This window comes from Hylobates moloch, unplaced genomic scaffold, assembly GCF_009828535.3.
Source record: "Hylobates moloch isolate HMO894 unplaced genomic scaffold, HMol_V3 SCAFFOLD_16, whole genome shotgun sequence".
In the NCBI taxonomy this organism is placed as follows: domain Eukaryota; kingdom Metazoa; phylum Chordata; class Mammalia; order Primates; family Hylobatidae; genus Hylobates; species Hylobates moloch.
The window spans coordinates 82,800,353-82,814,981 of record NW_026652291.1 but is presented as its reverse complement, the minus strand read 5'-3'; the positions used below and the strand labels follow the sequence as shown (position 1 = coordinate 82,814,981).

At 34.3% G+C, this 14,629-nt stretch overlaps 1 long non-coding RNA gene across 1 annotated transcript; it reads left to right on the top strand.

Moving 5' to 3' along the window:
* The first annotated feature begins 2,029 nt into the window (after positions 1-2,029).
* Positions 2,030-7,867, top strand: LOC131381437 (uncharacterized). Its single transcript, XR_009210208.1, has 3 exons — positions 2,030-2,128; positions 6,199-6,441; positions 7,757-7,867. It is a non-coding gene; the product is annotated as an uncharacterized LOC131381437 (long non-coding RNA).
* The last annotated feature ends 6,762 nt before the right edge of the window (positions 7,868-14,629 follow it).

Sequence of the window (14,629 nt, the reverse complement as noted above, 5' to 3'; positions counted from 1 at the left end):
CATTCACATTTTTGCATGCATTTTTATTCCTTTGGAATTCTGCTAATGAAAATTAGTATTAAAAAATATACCCAAAGGGCTATAAATCATGCTGCCATAAAGACACATGCACACGTATGTTTGTTGCGGCACTATTCACAATAGCAAAGACTTGGAACCAACCCAAATGTCCAACAACGATAGACTGGATTAAGAAAATGTGGCACATATACACCATGGAATACTATGCAGCCGTAAAAAATGATGAGTTCATGTCCTTTGTAGGCACATGGATACATATGTAAAAAACTGCACATTGTCACATGTACCCTAAAACTAAATATAAAAAAAAAAAAAAAATTTAAAAAAGTTAAAGAATGCATGCGATTATAATGGATAATAATAGAAACCTGATACAAAGCACTTGATCCTGACATTTCAGATCAAGTAGAGGAAATGATTAAGATTGATTAATGATGCTGGGACTTTTTTGTATGAAAAAATATATGTAAATAAAAGTATATAGAGCAAAAAAAATAAAAATCAAGTTTTACTGAAACTCTAATTTCATTTGTGAGTCTTTGTAAAATTCTGTAGATTCATTTATAATATCAGTGTTCCGAAATAAATACTACCTAATTTGTATTCACTTGAAAAGACATTTACAGGTTGTAATGTACTTGAATCTAAAAACTGAAATTTGTTTGTATACATGTAAATTATTATTTTTCTCATAGTGCTATCCTGAAATGACAATTCTTCTGAAAATGTGGCAGTTACAAGTTTTCTTAGAAATGTTTTAAAAATGTAAAAAATTTTCTTTCCACCCCTAAAAGTTAAAAAGTTTTCAAAACATTTATTTTTTCACTTTAAGAAATACAAAATGTATTCAACCAGACATCATATGCATCAAACACCAACTATGAAGTAATCTTGCTGGACTATCTGTACTATCCATGAAGAAATCTTGTGGAAGTATCTGTAGTTTCCATAAATAACAATTTATAGAAAATAAATTTGAGTAGGTACAGAAGCCTACTAAATACCACCTGGAGGAATGCAATAAACAAAACCTAAACTGTGAATAATTTGCCAGAGCAAAAAACTATTTTTTCTACCAATATTTTTCAGAAAAAAGAGAGATGGGAGAAATTATATTAATAGATTTAAAAAAGACTTACTCTGAATACTTTATATGGATCATGATCGAAGTGAACAAGCTGTAAAAAAAAAAATGACATTTGTGGCACAATTGGAAATTTGAAAAACAAGTATACTTAATGAAATTATTAATTTTGGTAGCTGAGCAAAATATATTGAAATCTTTTTTTTTAGGATTTAGAGTAACTTATTGAGATATTTACAAGTATTATTATATGAAATCTGAGGAAATAGGTGGAGATATACAAGAAGAAAGATTAACATTACTTGACAGTTGTTGAAGATAGTGATTTGTTTATAGCATTTATGATGCTTTTTTTTCCTTTGGTATATAGCTAACATTTTTATAATAATTTCAGTGTAAATTAAAGCCTTTAAATGAGAAAACTATGCCATGTCTTTGTAATTTGAGCAACTCACACAATAATTGAGACTCTACTATATTATACATTCCGAAATCAAACAAAGTAATTCAATAGTAAATGCATATTTAATACATGTTTATTTAACATTATTGACCAAGTGGAACTTCTCTTTAGGAGGCTGCCTGTAGGAAAATGCATCTCAGAAATCCCTATTATCAGATGAAAAACTTCCTAATTAATTGTTTTTGAATGTACCTTTGGATTAGTTACAAGTAGTTGTTTACAACATATATTTTTGAGTGCTATAGAATAGAAACTAATTTTATTCATTACCTATGAGATTTATTTATACCATGTGTGTATTTTATTGTCTAATAAGAATTCATAAGAATATTGAGTTCTATGGGTGTAATAAATTTATGATTACATAAAATTAGCTGCATTAGTTACTGTTGCTAAGTAACAATATTATCATAAACTTCATGACTTAAAACAATGCATATTTATTACTTCACAGTTTCTATGGGTTAGCAGTCTAGACGCGGCTTAGTTGGGTCATACACAAGGCTGAAATAAAGGATTTTGCCTGAGCTAAGATCTCCTCTGATGCTTAATGGGAAAAGGTTTGTTATTTTACTAATATGTTTGTTTACAGCATTCAGTTATTTGCAGCTTTCCAGACTGCACTGGGAGGGAGCAAATTAGGGTGTAAATATCAGAAAGTGAAGATCATGGATATGACCTTAGAATCTATTTACCATATAACAAAGTCAATATGGTAACTGTAACAATAAATTTATAATAAGTTATAGAACATACTAGCCTCTTTTTTTTGCTAATTAGATGCAATTATCCAATGTTTCACATTAAATTGACTATTAAAGTAATTTCAGATACTCATATATTACTCAAATATTTTATGAAACTTTCTTTAATCTTTTTTCTTTGATTTTATTTAATAGAAGTGAAGAGAGTTGTACACAACTTGTTTTTTGTTTCCCAACACAATTATTGTATTTTTAAACAAAATCAGTCTCATTTATATCTTTTATCAACCTGTGATCAGGACCATGAATTCTTGGTTGTATTCGGATTACGCAAATTCAGTATTAACCTTAGATATTTAAAGGTGAAATTCAATGCTCTCTTACAATATGCCACACATACTTAGTTGTAAAACTAAGGAAAACAAGCACATACTGTATTTAATAAAATAATAAAATAATAACTTCTCACTCTTTGGCTACATCTTCACAAGGAAAAAAAACTGAAAGAAAAGCCATGAAATGTAGTTGAATTTTTCTGGAGGGTCTGAAATCCTCTGCTAAATGTTTCACTTCAGTTTGTCTATCAGATAGCAAATGTCATTCTATTGTGCCTTTGTAGAAACCCACAAGTCACTTTCTATCAGATAAATTTGGAATAAAATGGTTTATCATGAAATGTCATTCAGTGGCACGTAGGTGTCAAAATACAAATTATCTCTGAATTGCTCACTTTTCAGAAGATGTCAACAAATCCACTCTAGCTACTGTTAACAAAAAATTATGCAATATAGAAAATTAGGTGCTTATGCCATCATTTAAAGGCCTGAAGTAAAAAATTTTGGGCCGACCTCTCTAGGGCATTTTGCTTTTGCTACAATTGGGGAGGTTTCAAAAGCTGTTGAATTGGAAGCTACCTGTTGAAAAGGGAGTTATTGCTACAGATTCTTTTTTTTTATTATACTTTGAGTTTTAGGGTACATGTGCACAATGTGCAGGTTTGTTACATATGTATCCATCTGCCATGTTGGTGTGCTGCACCCATTAACTCGTCATTTAGCATTAGGTATATCTCCTAATGCTGTCCCTCCCCCCCTCCCCACCCCCACAACAGTCCGCAGAATGTGATGTTCACCTTCCTGTGTCCGTTGTTCATTTCCCACCTATCAGTGAGAACATGCGGTGTTTGGTTTTTTGTTCTTGTGATAGTTTACTGAGAATGATGGTTTCCATTTTCATCCATGTCCCTACAAAGGACAATGAACTCATCTTTTTTTATGGCTGCATGGTATTCCATGGTGTATATGTGCCACATTTTCTTAATCCAGTCTATGGTTGTTGGACATTTGGGTTGGTTCCAAGTCTTTGCTATTGTGAATAGTGCCGCAAGAAACATACGTGTGCATGTGTCTTTATAGCAGCATGATTTATAGTCCTTTGATTATATACCAGTAATGGGATGGCTGGGTCCAATGGTATTTCTAGTTCTAGATCCCTGAGGAATCGCCACACTGACTTCCACAATGGTTGAACTAGTTTACAGTCCCACCAACAGTGTAAAAGTGTTCCTATTTCTCCACATCCTCTCCAGCACCTGTTGTTTCCTGACTTTTTATTGATGGCCATTCTAACTGGTGTGAGATGGTATCTCATTGTGGTTTTGATTTGCATTTCTCTGATGGCCAGTGATGATGAGCATTTTTTCATGTGTTTTTTGGCTGCATAAATGTCTTCTTTTGAGAAGTGTCTGTTCATGTCCTTCGCCCACTTTTTGATGGGGTTGTTTGTTTTTTTCTTGTAAATTTGTTTGAGTTCATTGTAGATTCTGGATATTAGCCCTTTGTCAGATGAGTAGGTTGCAAAAATTTTCTCCCATTCTGTAGGTTGCCTGTTCACTCTGATGATAGTTTCTTTTGCTGTGCAGAAGCTCTTTAGTTTAACTAGATTCCATTTGTCAATTTTGGCTTTTGTTGCCATTGCTTTTGGTGTTTTAGACATGAAGTCCTTGCACATGCCTATGTCCTGAATGGTATTGCCTAGGTTTTCTTCTAGGGTTTTTATGGTTTTAGGACTGACATGCAAGTCTTTAATCCATCTTGAATTAATTTTTGCTTTAGAGCATTATCACCTTACTTAGAAACTACATTCCATATAACTCACCTGTTTTTCCATCTGACTCAGTTTGCTTGCATCAACATCTCTTATAGATACATGTATTTGCTGGATAAGGATGGTAATTGCAAAAGAAAATTGAGGAAATGTAATTTTTAAGTTATCAGCTAAGAGAGTTTCTATATGCTAGAATGGAATATTGAGTTAGCTAATTTATATATCAATATCTTTATATATGAACTAATTCAATGTAGTAAAAAAAAAACTAGTTGTGTCTTATATTCCAATTTCAAATAGCCTCACTTTTCATTGACAAAAATCTAGAAATAATTAATTTATAAAATTAGACTTGTTGAGAATTGTATAGGGTTCATTGAAAATAGCAATCACTGTTTATGTAATAATACCTTGTATTATATGTTAAGTTTACATTTTAAAGTGACTTTATCTTATCACTCATTTTTATCACTATTAATTTATAAAAGTTTTGAAGTTTAAACAGTCACTATAAAATCTATTCTGAGCATGGGAATAGATAGGCATCAAATCACCCAAAGTAACTTGCCTAATCTACTTGTAACCTAGTAGGACCTATATTACAAGACTCCAAAAACACTACCCTTTGTCTTAAAATATGTTCTGTCATATGGAGAAAAGTATCATTAGGTATTGAAGTCCTGCTGTGCAGATGACCTTTGTCAAACAGGGTTTCAGAATTCGTCTATATGGGCAAACTATATATTAAAGAAAATAAAGACTGCAATAAACCGTGTTCCCTTAGTACATTTTCATAAGTGAGGCAAATATAAGGGGAATATCATTATAATTATGATGAGCATGAAATTTACAATCGACATCTGAGGAGAGCAGGTGTAGCTTTCTTAATTTGTCTATAACTGAATTCCCCTTTGCTCTGGAGGCCCCCTTTCTGCCAACTGAAAGAAAACACGGTTTTGGTACTTTTATTTAACTCAGCATTTTGAAGTTTAAAAATGAGCTAATCTATACGCAATATTCAGTTAAAAGTTTATTGCCTATCCGCTGGCCTTTCTGACTGGAACATTATTTTCTACGATGGTCCTGTCAGCCAAGACACTGTTTCTTAGATGCTCATTTACCTTGGCCGTGTGGTAGCTCTATTTCAGTGTATTCGAATTAAGACATGAGTTGTTGGGAAAGAACAAATAACAGAATCTTTGTCCCTACTGAACCATCAGCTGATTTTCAGTTTCACCTGATCATCACCAGGAAGGTTACCAGATATTCAATATTGTAAAAGGGAAAGCAGTTTATTTATTTGAAATATTATTATTTTCTTATTATTATACTTTAAGTTTTAGGGTATATTGGCTCACTATTTTAAAAAATAAGGGCATATGCAAAACATGTAAAATCTACATGAAGATTGCTGTTGATGCCCAGGGTACTGGTTCACAATATCTGACACTTTAATGCATTTTCAGGTATTGGAATGTTAATAAAGTGCTGCAGTATTTTTTCATTTAACGCTGAAAAGATTAGCTTCTTTGTGATAATATGAATGCTGCGATTCCTCTTACAAGCTGTAGTACATGTTTCTTGAGTTTCTATTATTGGTCTCACTAGCAGTCATCTGTTACAGTAATCTGTTAATTAAGATTAAATGGTTCTGAAGAGCAACTTTCATTTCCTCCCATCTATAGCCATCCTTTACTGGCAGAATCTGTTGCTTGTTTTCCAATGAGAAGATTTTTTTAAAAATACTATTCAAATTTTCATTCAATCGTGATAGATTTAATCCATGGATATCCCTCTGTTCTCTCTAAAATTCATCACAGAAACAGCAATGGAATCATAAAAACATTTTGATCTAATACAGAAAGAAAAGAACAGTGGACAAGAACAAGAGAGGTCAACATATTTTTTTGGAAGATGGAAAGAGGAGCATGAATGTAATAATTAAATAATCGACACAGCAGAACAAAGAAAGAAAGTACATGCCTGCAGAGGAGAAGCTAATTAAAAGCCAGCCGCTCTGCCTTACAGAAACTAAGAAGGAAATCATTGCAGGAGGAGCCAAAGTAGGTAGGGGTGAGAGTAGGGGCTGAAAACTGGCATGATGGTTTATGACATTACAAGGAACAGACCTCTAGTTTCCCTTTGCAACTCTTTGTTGGCCGAAATCACCAATATCCCATTTTTTCAGGAGAAATTGAATGTGAGACTCAGCAACATAAGATGTTGAGGAACTTTGCTGCAAATGATGTGTTAAGTGAAAGGCAGCATACTGAATGTTCATACCCTTCCTGCAGCGCCGTCCCTGTCCCAGTCCATAGTGATCTAATAGTTAAGTTTGCACATCTTCAGATAAGAGACTATAGGACTCATCTCTAGAAAAACTGAAAGGCCCTTGGTGGGGAAAAGATGTGCAAATAGTGTAACTTTGCAATGTCTTAATGAAATACAAGGCAATGAAATACATGGTAGCAAGCTACCATGAGCTCTCTGACATAGATATCTATGTCAATAATTTTTTTAGAGTCTCACTTGAAATGCGAATGTTAAGTATCACCAGATACTTAAAAGGGAACACCCAACATAAAAAAACAAAGGAAATTAGAAGGGACGAAAAACAATGCGAGAAACAGGCAAAAATCTGAAAAGGCTGTCATTAATGTGCTTAGGGAGATAAAATAATGAATACTATGAGAAAAAGAACTTTTAGAGCATTGAAAACAGCCTTGGAAAGTTAAATATGTAAGTCAGAAGAAAAAAGGATTACAGAAAGGTGAAACAAGAAGTTGATGAAATTTTCCACAAAGTATAACCAAAAAAAAAAAAAAAAAGAGAGATTGAATATTGAACTGAACAAAAAGGTAATTAGAGTCCAAGTCTAGGAGGCCAACTATCCGATGATAGTGTTCTCAGAAATGGAAAACAAAGAAAATAAATGGGGATATAATGTACAAATAAAAACAGAAGAATGTTTCTCAGAATCCAGACAGAAAGGGGTATGTATCGTTCAGAAAAATCACGTAAAAAACTAAAGAAAGAGCACAGCTGTGAAATATTGGATAGCCAAGGACATTTAAACTTGTTTGTGTGTGTGTATGTGTTGTGTGTGTGTGTATGTGTGTCTCTGTGTGCCTGTGTCTAAAAGGCACAGAGGTAGAGGAATTAGAATACTGAGCTCTCAAAGGAACTCTCTGAAGGTCATTGTAATGACACCTTCAAAATTCTGAGAAAAATGTTATAATTAATCTATGGAAAATATTAACCTATATAGAATTCTTTGTGCAACCAGATTATCAATCAAACATGGCAGTGACAGAATAAATATATTTTCTAATGTGTAAGTTTTCAGGAAATTCGTCTCTCCCTTGTACTGTTTCTCAGGGAGCTCTTAGATGAGGAGCTTAATTTTGAGAAAAGAAATCTGGACTGTAAGAAACATGAGATCAAACACACAATAGAATAGAAGGAATTCCAAGAATAAAGATAAACGAGCATTCGCATATGGAAGATTTCAACACGAGAAGCAAGCAACGTGGCTAAAATGGATTGGCAGAATGGAGAGTTTCAAGAGGTAGCTGTTGTGGAGAAAAGTGTTGTTGATAGATTATCTGATGTATTTTACAGATTGAAAATAGTATTGAAAGCAGTTGTATCAGTTAAGAAGCGGCAGGCTGTACATAATTTAAAAAAGCCCAGCAAACAACAGCTTTAAGTAATAAAGGATTATATGTTTCATGTCTCACACAACAGTACTGGATAGGAGCTAGAGACACTCTGGGTCTCAGTATCATCAGAGACTCATGCTTCTTCCAGCATTATGCCCTGATGTGTTAGTTGGCAAGGGCTACCATAACAAAGTATCACAAACTGGGTGACTTAAAGAACGGGTATTTTTTGGTCTCAGTTCTAGAGGGTAGAAGTCCAAGATCAACACTGGGTCTTTCTGAGGGCTCTGAGGGAGAATATGTTTCATGCCCCTCTACTAGCTTCTGGTGGTTTGCTGTTAATCTTTGTCAATCTTTGGCTTCTGCTGTATTACTCTGATCTCTGCCTTCATCTTCAAGTGGTGTTTTCTCTCTGTGTGGGGATCTATGTCCAAATTTCAACTTTTTATAAGAACACCAGTCATATGGGATTAGGGGCCCACCTTTAACTAATTTTATCTACGATAAGCCTGTCTCCATATAAGTTCACATTCTGGTACTGGCAGTTAGTCAACATAAGAATTTGGGGGTGGGGTGGGGAAGGGTACAACTCAGCCCATAACTCCTGACATCCTAAGAGTATAAATATTGATCTCCTTATTGTCTCATGGTAACAAACACAGTCAGGCATCTAATTCACTGCTTTAACCAGGAAGGCAAAAAAACCCAAAACCTTTGCTTTAGACAGGAAGATAAGAAAGCAGAAGGTCAAAGAAGTACAGAAATCAAATCTCATATTTTACAAAAAATTCTTGGAAGGTCTACCCAGTAAGTTCCATCTACACGTCACCGCCAAGGACTGGGTCATATTACAATGTATTCTGTGAAGATGAGAATTTGTTTTCTAGCCTCTAAATTGAAGAAAGCGTAGGAGGAGAGGACTTAAGAGAGTTTTGGTGTATTCTATCTTCAGTGTCCTCTACATAATTTTAAATTTTTTACTGCCAATTTGGGAAAAAATAGCATTACGTATATAGAAAATTAAGTAAATGAAAGAATGATGACAAACTATTGACTCTAGGGGAAAATGATTTTACAAGGAAATAAATGTAATTATAATGCACTACTTAAATTCTAGTTACACATTTGTAGTTATTTAAAATTAAATATTGACTTAATTTTTGATATAACTTCAGGAGATGGTGCAAGAAAAAGTGCAGCATACATATGACTTTGCTTAGAGTTCTAAATCTTTATCTTTCGTAGGATAAATAGGTAAATACTCAAAGTTTATAACTTGAAAAATAGCAGCATAAAAATCATGAGAAATCTGAAGTTAAATATTTGAGGAAAAAACAGTTTAAAGAGTTAAAAGGAGGTGGCTCTATGGGGACAAACTGTAGAGGTTGGTGGGGGAAGGCACCTGTGTATTTCTGTAAGACTTGTGATTTTTATATTACATATTTATGGATTACTTTGATGAAAATAAGCTTCATTAAAAAACCGTCCTAGTTAAAATACTATGTGGGGTGGATATTTGGCTATCATAACCATAATCCTTCCATTAATTTGCACAGCTGGCTTGTTGAGGACCCCCTTCTTTATCCCCTCTTTCATGGTTTCTACTTAGGTACTGGAAGCGGAAACTTTCACCCTTTAAAAGTTCTGAAAAGGGTTTTATGTTTGGGGGAATCAGAGACATTTTGCAGACCTTGAAATTGAAAGTGGTAAGTTTCACTATTACTAAGAACAGCAAACCTGGGCTTTGAATAGGATTCCCAGTTAGAGAAGTCAACTGACTGTTTTTAACCAGTGAAACTAGGCATATGAATTTGTATAGCATCGAGTGGGAAGAGAAAGAAGTAACAAACAGTCAATGCTTCATAATCACATCAGGACATCCCCTGTAGAATCTTAAAATACTTAAGTCTGTATCACTACTCAGCAGAAATAGCATAGTGATTCTAGAGGGAATGAGATAAACACAGCATTGCCTTATTACATGCCTTAAGCTATAAATCTTTCAAAGAAGTCTCTTTGCATGGGATTCTGCTACTTCAACGTAGAAGATAAATAGCCAGATGAAAATATGCTGCTTTAAGTTAATATTTACATAACACGAAGTCAAACAATGAACACAATTTATTCATTTTATTTAGTTTAATAAAAAGAAATTCTTCAATGTTCTCTGGTTAATTTATTCTAGCACACCACAAGCAGAGGCCTTCAATTTGTGTACTATACTTCTATACATTTATTAAGTAACAGTTATCAAATTGTAGCTTTATCATAATATAGCTCGTAATCTGATACAAATCAAGTGAAAAAAGCTATAGGTATTTTTGTCATGATTTTGCTGCATTATTCCAGCACCATTCGAGAATAAAGTCATGAATGTTTGTGTATTTATTTAAATATTAGAAATTTTTATATTCAAAGATATTTCTCTGCAGTTTCTGTGTAAACAAAACCCTACACCAAAAATAACTACCCAAGGATACTTGAAACTATTACAACTGAGACATCAAGGTTGCTTTGCCCGTGAAGAACACAATATATACTATTTAAATTGAAGTAAGATTTTTAAAGGTACATTTTATATTTTCTTCTGTTTAAACAAGATTGAATAAAACGTAATAAAACAAAGGAATTCTATTTTCTTTATATTTACATTGAGCCTTACAGAAAATTTACTATGTACTTAGTACGTTACATCTTAAAGGTTGATTTTCTTTGAACTCGTACCTTGGATTGTTTGATCAACTGTATTTATTGAAAGACAGATTCATTCATCCGTTCATTCAGTGAACAGGTGTTTATTTTATACACACTATGTGCTAAACATACATTTTATGTAAAGTTTTTGAGAAGATGAATATATACATTATTTAATTTAATCCTTGAACACAACTTTTGCTAAATGCCTGCTGATCGCTAAGGACATTGCAAGCCACTGAAGATACTTTCCTGAATTTACAGCATTGGGAAGACAGACAATTACAATAATTTACTGTGAGAGGAAGGTCAGGGTCCTGGGAGAGAGCACAGTAGTAGCTGAATTCGGGGAATTAGTGAATGCTTTCCTGATATAGTGATGTGTAATCCGTGAACTGGCAGATTGCTAGGGTATAGCCTAGCACAAACACAAAAACATTTTTGAAGCAAAGGACACCATAAGTGTAAAGATATGCGATGAGAGAATGCTGAAGGGTAGTTTAGTGCTCAGAAAAAATAAAAAAAAAAGTTTGGGAAATCTGGAGCATTTAGGTTCATGGGACACAGTGTTAGAAATGAGGCTGATATGGTGGGTAGTTGCTGGGAAAACTTAAAGGAATTTGATGTTTATCCTGAGGGATATAAGAAAACCATTTTTTTCTTTGAAGCGTTTTAAGTTGAATATAAACATAAGGAAAATGGCACATATTTTTTAGAGGCCTATCACTTGCTACATGGCAAAATGATATTTTCTTTAAGGCTCACATACAATGATTTTGCCCTCCGTGCTTGCCCCCAGAGGTTTGGCTACAACTCAGCTTCATGTCTTCCCTCTGCTCAAGAAGTCTTCAACTCCTGTGTGTTTCCACCGACCCTCTTGCTCCACAAACGGAGCAGCTTGGGAACACTGGACAGGTTAGTTCTCACGTAGAGGCAGACACTTCCAAGAGAACACTAAGGAAGATACTTTCTGTGTTTTAAAACTCTTAGATATAAGATTGAAACCTTCTGTTTACTCGGTTCCCCTATGTAGAGTGGACAACAAGACTTAATTTTAAAATTAAATTTTTTATTTTTGAAAATTTAAAAGCCTGTTATCTCAGCACTTTGGGAGGCTGAGGACGGAGGATCGCTTGAGCACAGGAGTTCAAGATCAGCCTGGTCAACACTAGGAGATCCTGTCGCTACAAAAAATAAAAAGAATTAGCTCGTGGCACATGCCTGTACTCCTAGGTAATCAGGAAGCTGAGGTGGGAGGATCTGCTTGACCCGGGAGTAGAGGCTGCAGGTGAGTCATGATCATGCCACTGCACTCCAGAATGGGCAACAGAGTGAGATCCAGATCCTGTCTCAAATAAACAAACACAAAGAAAATTTAAAGGAAGTACAAACGCAGAAAAAGAGTGAAATAAGATCCCACACACTCATCTTCAGCTTTAACAATTATGAATGAATCACCAGCTAGTTTTACCTATACTCACCCAACCACTTCTTGCCATCCTGCATTATTTTATAATTGATTTGTTTAACAACTTTATGAAGATATAATACATACATTCCATAAAACTCACTTGTTAAAAGTATACAGATCAATAATTTTTAGTTAACGAATAGAGTTGTCGAACCACCCCACATTCTAGTTTAAGAACATTTGCATTACCCCCAGAAGGTTCCCCAAATACATTTGCAATATTCTACACTCACTTCCAGCTCTAGGCAACCACCGATCAGCTTTCTGTGTACATATTTGCTTTTTCTGGATATTTCATGTAAGTGGAAGAGTACAACAGGCACTTTTTTGCACTTCTTTCATTTAGTATAATATTTCTGAAATTCATGTTGTAGCATAAATGAGTACAGCATGTCTTTATTGCTGAACAGTGTTCCATTGCAGAGATATATTTTCTGTATCTTTTACTAGTTGTGGACATTTGGATATTAAGAATAATGCTCCTATGAACATTCACATACACAACTTTGTAAGAGAATGTGTTTTCATTTCTCTTGGGTATCTTCTTAAAAGTCAAACTACTTGTTTGTATGTTTATTTAACTTTATAAAAACCTGCAAAATTGTTTTTAAAGTGGATATATCCTTTTACATCCCTGAGCAATGTTTGAGAGTTCTAGTTTCAACATGAACTTGCCAACACTTGGTACTATCTCTCTTTTTAAATTATAGTCATCCTGCGCATGTATAGTGGTGTTCTGTAGAGTTTTACTTTTTTATTCCTCTACTGATAAGTATCTTTACACTTAGGCTTAGCAGTCATTCATATATCTTTTCTGATGAAATGTCTACTGAAATACTTTGCTCACTTTAGAATGCTTGATTGTCCACCAAATTTGTTCTCTTAAAGAAGTGCTCTTGCTAGTCTAAATCCTTTGAATATTAATACAAATGTTAGGAACAGTATACCAATTTCTACAAAATACTTTGCTGAGATTTTGATAGAGGTCTCACTATATTTTTTTTGTTTGTTTAGAACAGTATTAGAATTTATTTACAGTCATGTACAGCATAATGATATCTTGGTCAAGGACAAACCACATACATGATGGTGTTCCTATAACTTTATAATAGAGCTGAAAAATCTGTATTGCTTAGCGATGGCATAGCCATCCTAATATCATAGCATGTTTGTGCTATGTGTTTGTGGTGATGCTGGTGTAAACAAACCTACTGCACTATGAGTTGTATGAAAATATAACACATACAGTTATGTGCAGTACATAGTACTTGATAATAAAAATAAACAGCTATGCTACTAGTTTATTTACTATACTATTATCATTATTTTAAAGTGTACTTCATGTACTTATTTAAAAAAAAAACTGTAAAACAGTCTCAGGCAGCTCCTTCAGGAGGTATCCAAAAGAAGGTCTTGTTGTCACATGATATGACAGTCCCATGCCTGTTATTGCCCCTGAACACCTTACAGTGGGACAAGATGTGGAGTGGAAGACAGTGATATTTATGACCCTAACTCTGTGTAGACTAGGCTAACGTGTTTGTGTCCTAAACTTTTATTTTTTATTTTATTTTATTTTTTATTATATTTTAAGTTTTAGGGTACATGTGTGCAACGTGCAGGTTGGTTACATATGTATCCATGTGCCATGTTGGTGTGCTGCACCCATTAACTCGTCATTTAACATTAGGTATATCTCCTAATGCTGTCCCTCCACCCTCCCCGCACCCGACAACAGGCCCCAGTGTGTGATGTTCCCCTTCCTGTGTCCATGTGTTCTCACTGTTCAATTCCTACCTATGAGTGAGAACATCCGGTGTTTGGTTTTTTGTCCTTGCGATAGTTTGCTGAGAATGATGGTTTCCAGCTTCATCCATGTCCCTACAAAGGACATGAACTCATCCTTTTTTATGGGTGCATAGTATTCCATGGTGTGTATGTGCCACATTTTCTTAATCCAGTCCATCATTGATGGACATTTGGGTTGGTTCCAAGTCTTTGCTACTGTGAATAGTGCCGCAATAAACATACGCGTGCATGTGTCTTTACGGCAGCATGATTTATAATCTTTTGGGTATATACCCAGTAATGAGATGGCTGGGTCAAATGGTATTTCTAGTTCTAGATCCCTGAGGAATTGCCACACTGTCTTCCACAATGGTTGAACTAGTTTAGAGTCCCACCAACAGTGTAAAAGTGTTCCTATTTCTCCACATCCTCTCTAGCGCTTTGAATGATGGCCATTGTAACTGGTGTGAGATGGTATCTCATTGTGGTTTTGATTTGCATTTCTCTGATGGCCAGTGATGATGAGCATTTTTTCATGTGATTTTTGGCTGCATAAATGTCTTCTTTTGAGAAGTTTCTGTTCATATCCTTTGCCCACTTGTTGATGGGGTTGTTTGTTTTTTTCTTGTAAATTTG